The sequence below is a fragment of the Bufo gargarizans genome, chromosome 6 (assembly GCF_014858855.1).
Source record: "Bufo gargarizans isolate SCDJY-AF-19 chromosome 6, ASM1485885v1, whole genome shotgun sequence".
NCBI classification, from domain to species: domain Eukaryota; kingdom Metazoa; phylum Chordata; class Amphibia; order Anura; family Bufonidae; genus Bufo; species Bufo gargarizans.
Window position 1 is genome coordinate 78,669,121 of NC_058085.1, and position 10,219 is coordinate 78,679,339.

The following is a 10,219-nucleotide window of genomic DNA, read 5'->3' on the forward strand; positions in this document are numbered from 1 at the left end:
ATACGGGATTTGTACTTTCACGACAGCGTGAGTGCCAGGCCTCCTGATCTAGACCCTGCCCTCGGGCAGATTTGACTTCAGGAAGATCTCTCCGTGCTGTAAGATCACAGAGCTAATTTCCACCTCCGCAGATACATCTGTACAGCCTAGTACTCCTGAAAATTATTTGAAAATTGTTTTTTTTGGGGGGGTCCTTGGGTTTCACCCCGGGGATTTTTGATTTCCATCTGGCACATCATAAATGGCTAACACTTTTCCAGGCTCTTGTAGAGAATTGGGCTCTTGGCCACCACGGTGAGAAAATTGTCCGGCACTTACGTTATATAGAATTTCATGCTGAGCAAGCAACACGAGTAAGATTGAAGAAACCATAATCAGAAGCTAAGTCTACCAGTACCCTGAAGATAGCGCTGCATGCGGCGAGCACGTTTATAGCCCCGTGTATATCCACACATCCTTATCACTACACGTTCCTGGAAAAATGTAGAAACTTAATGAGAAATGTTTTCAATAGATAGGGGCATTAGCAGAATACTAACATAATTTCCAATACATGGCAAAAAACGGAAAAAAATAAGTTTTACAGTCCAGTATTAATGGGACCTGATGAGTGTCGGATTAATGTACTGGATTACTGGTGAATCATATATTACTAATATTTTATAAAATATACAGCTTGCATGCATGGCGTGTTCTCCATCTCTATGGGAATTCTTAAATTAGGGGGGGCACTTGTTGTTTTAGGAAGTCCCATAGCGGTGAATGGAGAGCGGACCACCAAGTGTGACCACTTCGTCTTTAAATGCTGTAGTACTGCTGGAAAGAGATGACGCTTAAGTATTTTCGGGACTCCCATAGAGATGAACAGAGGGTGGCGTGCATGCGTGGCTGCTCTGGTTGCCCCATTCTGGTGATAGGATTGGGTCCCAGAGGTGGGACCAGCACTTATCTGACATGAACGTTCCTACGTACGCTCGTTCCCCATAATCGGCCCATTTAAAGATGCCACAGATCACCCGATGAACGGGAGCAACGCCTGTTCATTGGGTGATACAATCATTCATGCGGGCACCTAAATTTATCATTTCTGGGCAGCAGATCATGCTATCTAAACAGTGCTCTGCTGTATGAGGACAAGTGATAGTAGTAGCCATCGCTCGTCTCATATCGTGGAGGTGATCGCTGCATGTAAATACACTGCTTCACCTCCACTGAACGAGCAGCCCATTGTTGTGAAGGAACGCTTCCTTCCCGATAATTGGCTGCTGGTCGGAGCCTGTAAATCCAGCATTAGAGAATGTGACAGGTCTGTCTAGAGAGAAGTAATTTTTGGGCCTGCTTAGAACTGTGGTTGTTGGGAATTAACCTGATCATCTGGGGTAGCGCATTCCGCAGAACTGGTGCAGCTCGAGAGAAGTCTTGAAGATGAGAGTGGGAAGTTTGGATTATGGAGGATATTAGTCCTAGATCATGGGCAGAATGGAGAGCATGGGTAGGGTGGTCGATGGAGGATATGTAGGAGGGTGCAGGACTGTGGAGAGATTTGTGCTTGATAATGAGAAGTTTAAATTGTATTCTATACAGGTCCTTCTAAAAAAATTAGCATATTGTGATAAAGTTCATTATTTTCTGTAATGTACTGATAAACATTAGACTTTCATATATTTTAGATTCATTACACACCAACTGAAGTAGTGCAAGCCTTTTATTGTTTTAATATTGATGATTTTGGCATACAGCTCATGAAAACCCAAAATTCCTATCTAAAAAAATTAGCATATTTCATCCGACCAATAAAAGAAAAGTGTTTTTAATACAAAAAAAGTCAACCTTCAAATAATTATGTTCAGTTATGCACTCAATACTTGGTCGGGAATCCTTTTGCAGAAATGACTGCTTCAATGCGGCGTGGCATGGAGGCAATCAGCCTGTGGCACTGCTGAGGTGTTATGGAGGCCCAGGATGCTTCGATAGCGGCCTTAAGCTCATCCAGAGTGTTGGGTCTTGCGTCTCTCAACTTTCTCTTCCCAATATCCCACAGATTCTCTATGGGGTTCAGGTCAGGAGAGTTGGCAGGCCAATTGAGCACAGTAATACCATGGTCAGTAAACCATTTACCAGTGGTTTTGGCACTGTGAGCAGGTGCCAGGTTGTGCTGAAAAATGAAATCTTCATCTCCATAAAGCTTTTCAGCAGATGGAAGCATGAAGTGCTCCAAAATCTCCTGATAGCTAGCTGCATTGACCCTGCCCTTGATAAAACACAGTGGACCAACACCAGCAGCTGACATGGCACCCAAGACCACTGACTGTGGGTACTTGACACTGGACTTCAGGCATTTTGGCATTTCCCTCTCCCCAGTCTTCCTCCAGACTCTGACACCTTGATTTCCGAATGACATGCAACAGTCCAGTGCTGCTTCTCTGTAGCCCAGGTCAGGCGCTTCTGCCGCTGTTTCTGGTTCAAAAGTGGCTTGACCTGGGGAATGCGGCACCTGTAGCCCATTTCCTGCACACGCCTGTACACGGTGGCTCTGGATGTTTCTACTCCAGACTCAGTCCACTGCTTCCGCAGGTCCCCCAAGGTCTGGAATCGGTCCTTCTCCACAATCTTCCTCAGGGTCCGGTCACCTCTTCTCATTGTGCAGCGTTTTCTGCCACACTTTTTCCTTCCCACAGACTTCCCACTGAGGTGCCTTGATACAGCACTCTGGGAACAGCCTATTCCTTCAGAAATGTCTTTCTGTGTCTTACCCTCTTGCTTGAGGGTGTCAATGATGGCCTTCTGGACAGCAGTCAGGTCGGCAGTCTTACCCATGATTGTGGTTTTGAGTAATGAACCAGGCTGGGAGTTTTTAAAAGCCTCAGGAATCTTTTGCAGGTGTTTAGAGTTAATTAGTTGATTCAGATGATTAGGTTAATAGCTCGTTTAGAGAACCTTTTCATGATATGCTAATTTTTTGAGATAGGAATTTTGGTTTTTCATGAGCTGTATGCCAAAATCATCAATATTAAAACAATAAAAGGCTTGAACTACTTCAGTTGGTGTGTAATGAATCTAAAATATATGAAAGTCTAATGTTTATCAGTACATTACAGAAAATAATGAACTTTATCACAATATGCTAATTTTTTTAGAAAGACCTGTAGTGGATGAGCAACCAGCAGCGTGTGTCAGAGGGCAGAGGCATCAGTGCGGTGACTGACACAAGGCAGAGGCATCAGTGCGGTGACTGACACAAGGCAGAGGCATCAGTGCGGTGACTGACACAAGGCAGAGGCATCAGTGCGGTGACTGACACAAGGCAGAGGCATCAGTGCGGTGACTGACACAAGGCAGAGGCATCAGTGCGGTGACTGACACAAGGCAGAGGCATCAGTGCGGTGACTGACACAAGGCAGAGGCATCAGTGCGGTGACTGACACAAGGCAGAGGCATCAGTGCGGTGACTGACACAAGGCAGAGGCATCAGTGCGGTGACTGACACAAGGCAGAGGCATCAGTGCGGTGGCTGACACAAGGCAGAGGCATCAGTGCGGTGACTGACACAAGGCAGAGGCATCAGTGCGGTGACTGACACAAGGCAGAGGCATCAGTGCGGTGGCTGACACAAGGCAGAGGCATCAGTGCGGTGGCTGACACAAGGCAGAGGCATCAGTGCGGTGACTGACACAAGGCAGAGGCATCAGTGCGGTGACTGACACAAGGCAGAGGCATCAGTGCGGTGGCTGACACAAGGCAGAGGCATCAGTGCGGTGGCTGACACAAGGCAGAGGCATCAGTGCGGTGACTGACACAAGGCAGAGGCATCAGTGCGGTGACTGACACAAGGCAGAGGCATCAGTGCGGTGGCTGACACAAGGCAGAGGCATCAGTGCGGTGGCTGACACAAGGCAGAGGCATCAGTGCGGTGACTGACACAAGGCAGAGGCATCAGTGCGGTGACTGACACAAGGCAGAGGCATCAGTGCGGTGACTGACACAAGGCAGAGGCATCAGTGCGGTGACTGACACAAGGCAGAGGCATCAGTGCGGTGACTGACACAAGGCAGAGGCATCAGTGCGGTGACTGACACAAGGCAGAGGCATCAGTGCGGTGACTGACACAAGGCAGAGGCATCAGTGCGGTGACTGACACAAGGCAGAGGCATCAGTGCGGTGACTGACACAAGGCAGAGGCATCAGTGCGGTGACTGACACAAGGCAGAGGCATCAGTGCGGTGACTGACACAAGGCAGAGGCATCAGTGCGGTGGCTGACACAAGGCAGAGGCATCAGTGCGGTGACTGACACAAGGCAGAGGCATCAGTGCGGTGACTGACACAAGGCAGAGGCATCAGTGCGGTGACTGACACAAGGCAGAGGCATCAGTGCAGTGACTGACACAAGACAGAGGCATCAGTGCAGTGACTGACACAAGGCAGAGGCATCAGTGCGGTGACTGACACAAGGCAGAGGCATCAGTGCGGTGACTGACACAAGGCAGAGGCATCAGTGCGGTGACTGACACAAGGCAGAGGCATCAGTGCGGTGACTGACACAAGGCAGAGGCATCAGTGCGGTGGCTGACACAAGGCAGAGGCATCAGTGCGGTGGCTGACACAAGGCAGAGGCATCAGTGCGGTGGCTGACACAAGGCAGAGGCATCAGTGCGGTGGCTGACACAAGGCAGAGGCATCAGTGCGGTGGCTGACACAAGGCAGAGGCATCAGTGCGGTGGCTGACACAAGGCAGAGGCATCAGTGCGGTGGCTGACACAAGGCAGAGGCATCAGTGCGGTGACTGACACAAGGCAGAGGCATCAGTGCGGTGACTGACACAAGGCAGAGGCATCAGTGCGGTGACTGACACAGAGCAGAGGCATCAGTGCGGTGGCTGACACAAGGCAGAGGCATCAGTGCAGTGAATGACACAAGGCAGAGGCATCAGTGCAGTGGCTGACACAAGGCAGAGGCATCAGTGCAGTGGCTGACACAAGGCAGAGGCATCAGTGCAGTGGCTGACACAAGGCAGAGGCATCCGTGCAGTGACTGACACAATGTGGAGTCAATATATTTAGAGTATATAAAGTATATAACTGTACAGATATGGGGTACTGAACCTATTAATCCAGAATAAAGGAGCAGTCTAAGCGACACTGACCTGTAGATGGCGTAGGCTTAGACCACCTGTCTTAGACATGCACCAGATTTATCACAGGGGCTCAGGGTGGGCGATACATATGGTGCAGGGAGAGACACATTTTGTCTAACAATTAACTGTTTGGCTTAATTAGAGACAGAATTTTACGGCACAAAATGAGGCCTCTTAGGCCACGCCCCCTTACTGTAACGCCATGCCCTTCATCTAGCCGTGCCCCTTTTTCAGACTAGGCGCAGAAACGTTCCCTAAACCTAGATGTACCAAATCGAGCCACTGTTTGGAGCAATTTGTGCCAAAATCTGGGTGCACTCGCATTACTAAACGTGGGCCACTGTGTTATACCTAATGCAGGACCCAGTGGGGAGAGTTCTTGTAATGGGAGAGCTTGATAATGGATTGTCTCTGTCTTCCGGATTCCATTTAGATCCCGGATTATTTTGCATTTACAATTGCGCGCTACAAGTGCAGACTGTCTGATTGCCTGGATTATTGGATGCCGGATTAAAGGAATCTTATTACCCGCTGCACAGTTCTGTCTAGAAAGCCGCTAATTCCGCAGATTTTTCCGGTAATAAATGTATTTTTCCCCCCGCTGGCCTATTACACGCTGAGCACACATTAGGGCTAGTTATTTGGTGTGGAATTACAATTTCACTGAAAAAATATCCTGAAACATTAGCCAAACTCGCATTATGCTTTTATTACACTGGAGTTCACGTTGTTGAGATGCACAGTGAGTTTCCTGTAAAAATTTGCTTTTCACATCAAATCTGCACAATTTTATGCTGATTTTTTTTTTCAGACGACTCCTCATTTCCCATTTTCACTACTCGTTTTCCCAAGACTTCGATATCCCGAAGTAGCGCCCTATGAAAGGTGAAGTCAGCTGTATTACAGTATCTGCAAGTCACTTAGGCCTCATGCACACGACAGTATTTTTTTGCGGTCCACAAAAAGGGGTTCCGTTGTTCCGTGATCCGTGTCCGTTTTTGTTTCCGTGTGTCTTCCTTTATTTTTGGAGGATCTCCAGACATGAAGGAAAGTAAAAAAAAATGTAAGTCAAGTTTGCCATGCAAACGATAGGAAAAAAACGGACGCGGATGACAATCTTGTGTGCCTCTGTGTTTTTTCACGGACCCATTGACTTGAATGGGTCCGCGAACTGTTGTCCGTGAAAAAAAATAGGACAGGTCCTATTTTTTTCACTGACTGGAAACACGAATCACGGACGCGGATGACAAACGGTGCATTAGCCGAGTTTTCCACGGACCCATTGAAAGTCAATGGGTCCGCAGAAAATCACGGAAAACGGAACAACGGACACAATCAACGGTCGTGTGCATGAGGCCTTAAAGGCAATGTATCACTTAGATTTTTTTTACAACTAATTAAAAATCAACTTTCTATTGTACTTTTATTCTATTTTCTGCATGTTTATGGGGGCGGCCATCTTGCCTGAGATGCTGGTAACATGCCCAAGAGATACTTTCCAGCAACCATAGGAACCTGTGAGTGTTGTGGGCATGCTGTGCAGAGGTCATTGTGCAGGGAGGAGGAGGAGGAGGTGAACTGTGGCATCATCTATTGTGAATGACTGATCCTGTGTTACCTATATGTGTGTGTGTTATCTGTCATTGTCATCCTGCCTGTGGTAATAATGAAATGACTGCTGATAAATGATCTCTACAGAACTGAGGATTTTTACAATATGGTGACTTGGAAAATTAAAACCAAAATATCGCCAAAAACTATTTCAAATATGTTTAAAATGAAAAATAGGTAAATTTTCAGAGCAAATATAGAAATAGAAGAGCGCCCCTAGTGGGCAAGTAAACCAATAAATACATGCAACCTCCAGGATTCTCCATACCAATGCTTATTTGGCTCAGTAATTATCTCATCATCTTCTCACTGGAGGTTTAGTGACTTGTATTTTATGATCATTTTGCCCTTGGTGTAATAGAAACCAGCCCTCCATGCACTGACTTCCTGCTGAGTCTATGATGGATCTGTGATTATACACATCAACCAATCAGAGCTGCAGGGGGAGGGACAGAGCAGTAGCCTGAACCAATGATCAGACAGGGGGCGTGTCTACAACTACCTCAAACACCCTGTAGACACTGTAGCTAAACTGTAGTCACAGATCAGCCACCAGGCTGAGGAAAATACATAGCAGGTATTCATTCCCTGTAGGTAGCGACGAACAAATAATTTATGAGCTCCTGACTGGCAGTCGCTTTAATAATAAGCGAGATAATGCATTTCCACCAACTTAATGACCCCCTTTGAGCCCCCCTATCCAATTATTAGAGCAGCGGGGCTTCCCATGTCTGCATTTAATCATCTGTTATCCTTTCATTGCGTGTCACATGAACTTTCTCTGTGCCTATGACTTGTCGAGATGGTTCATGGATCGATGGTTGTGCTGTATGCATCACATATTGGCCCCCAATCAGAAATGAGAGGGCACTAAAGGGTTTGTCCTGGCATAGGTGATACATGTCTCATTGTGTGCCTTAGCAGGTGTCCTCTGTTTGAGAGGAGCACGCCCAGTGCTCCCTTATGAGTCAAAATCCGACTTTCCAACAAGCCTTGGGATTTGACTAGGGAATATAGCCGGGCCAGATATCATCCGTAAACAGCTGTTTTGGAGTGCCTGTCCCTCATTAGTACAGAGTAGGATTTTGACTGGCTCAGTGCGATACCTTGGAAGCAGCTTAGGCAGGGGGGCTGAATCTACTTACAGAGACCAGTCCTGTATGGAGACGTACTGGAAGTACTCCATGTTATGGAGACTTAATGGCAATACTCCATGGCAAATGAATATGCAAAGAGGTATCTCTCAAGAAGCCAACTCACCAATGCCACCTATTGGATGTGGCTCCCTGTATGTCAAGATCCAACTTTCCAACAAGCCTTGGGATTTGACAAGGGAATATAACCAAGTCGGTTATCCATCAGTAGACGTATGTTTCAGGTTGCTTGTCCTTCATCAGGACGGAGTAGAATTCTGGATTGCTCACTACAATGCCTTGGAAGTAGGGGCAAACACCCCAAAACAGCTGTCTACGGATGGATATCTGCCATGGCTATATTCCCATGCCACATCCAAAGGCTTGTTGGAAAGTCAGATCTTAAATCCACTTCCAATAGGTGGGTCTAGCAAGATGATGCTCTTTCTCGGGCAATACCTTTTTGCACATTCGTTCCCCCATGGAGCACTTCCAGTAACTTTCCATCCCGGACTGGTCTCTTTAAGGAGATTTAGAACCCTGCCTAATCCAACAGACTGTGCCTGCTCGACCACCTACCTTCAAACGGAGGTCATGGGTCCCTCGTAATTGTGATTGGTGGGGGTCCCAGCACTCAGACACCTATCGCCTATCCTAGTCATTCTGAGACAGCCCCTCAATCCTTATCTTTATAAGGGTATTATCTTACAGAAGCTGGACGTTTAATGACTGTCTCAGGTCGACACTGTAGCTCGTATAAAGTGTTACCTTGCACACGTGCATGCAAGCAACGTATAGATTATCACCTATACACTCCAGTAAACCCCACGTGTATAGATTTGCACTCCTCCGTGTCATATCCACATCTGGTGTATCCCAGCTTCTACTTTTAGAGTCGTTTGGGTGATCAGTAACCTGCAGCTCATTGCACAACTCAGGAAATACACCACTAACAAGATGCATTATAAATTAACAAAGTCCAAACAAGCGTCCGAAGCAAACACACACCGCGGCCAGTTCCTGAGCTGCAGACTTGGAAAGCTCCAAGATCATGAAAATTAGATCACCTAAGAATATGGAAAATGTTATACCATAGATCTCCATGCAGTGCACAACCAGACTCCCACAACCTCCAAGCTACAAATCTAGTGGATGTCCTGTCACTCGCTCCTCATCATTCATTGATCTGCACAGTAGCTGCTTCCCACACAGGAATACGTGACTTCTAACCCAAACTCCCATTGGGAAAACTTCACGTACACAAATCTGTGGGAAGACTGCACGGCGCACATGTACGTCAAAGTACACATAATCACCCAGTGAGGGAACATCAAAAATTGCTAAAAATCCCATACAGAAGGACAAATGACAAGGATAAAATAAGCTCGGATAAGGACGGTCTGGACCACGACTCTGGTGGTAGACCTACAAATCCTAGCTGAACAGGACTTGTCATTTTCAAAGCCGTCGGCGAGAGATACAGGTGGCTAGGAGGCATCCAGACAATAGATCCTATCTCAGGTAGAACTACAAGTCTCAGGTGCACTTATTTCATGGACACAAAGAGTCAATTATGTAACAACAGCTAGAACATAGAAGACAAAGACAAGGCAGGCGTTTGCACTCACAAAGTTCTTGGAGGCACTTGTGGAATTGTATGACCATAAGAGTTCAGAGAGTCATCCTTCAGCATCCATGCTGGCACCCGAGCTCCGTCATGTCACACAGTGCATGGTGGGAAGCCGTCTCTTTCTTCTTTGACACCCAGAGCAGGTTAGATGTCTCACCAGGAGCCGGTGTCTTTGCCAAAGTCTGTAACTTGACAGATGCAGTAAGCAGCCTGCCCGGTGGGAGGGGACACAAGCTGTCATTTATCCAGGCTACACGAGACGACTCCGCTGCTGGGTCCTAAAAGCAGTGATTCCAACCAGAAATGGAGCAAATGAGCAGCTGAAGCCGTCGTACAGATGAGACTACACTGACGGTGGACATAACAGCGTTTACACATCAGAAAATACACAAAAGTAAAAAAAAGAACAAACACATATGCATATATATTTCAGTACATAGTAAACCAAATAGCAGCAAAAGGAAGAAAGAAGAAAAAAAATACTAAACATTTTCTTCTTCCACACCCTTCCCCGAAAATCATACATACCATCCCCTTGTTTGTATCACCTAAAGGGGTTATCCCATGATTGATGTAAAAAAATGTAATCATATAGTACATGACCATCTAACAAAGCAGGGACCAGCCCTGTACCTCACATGGATCCAGAGATCTCCCCATTCATTGCTACAGTTGTTCTTTAGGAGACGTGTCCTTTGTCAGGGAGCGTGTC

At 46.8% G+C, this 10,219-nt stretch overlaps 1 protein-coding gene across 2 annotated transcripts in view; it reads right to left on the reverse strand.

Annotated features, from left to right (window-relative positions):
- The window catches only part of GCGR (glucagon receptor), a 79,493-nt gene extending 69,799 nt beyond the window's left edge, over window positions 1-9,694 (reverse strand). For both annotated transcript variants that reach the window (XM_044296980.1, XM_044296979.1), the window contains exon 1: window positions 9,506-9,694. The gene's annotated coding sequence lies outside the window, so the exon portion shown is untranslated. The remainder of the gene's footprint in view (window positions 1-9,505) is intronic.
- Between the last annotated feature and the right edge of the window lie 525 nt (window positions 9,695-10,219).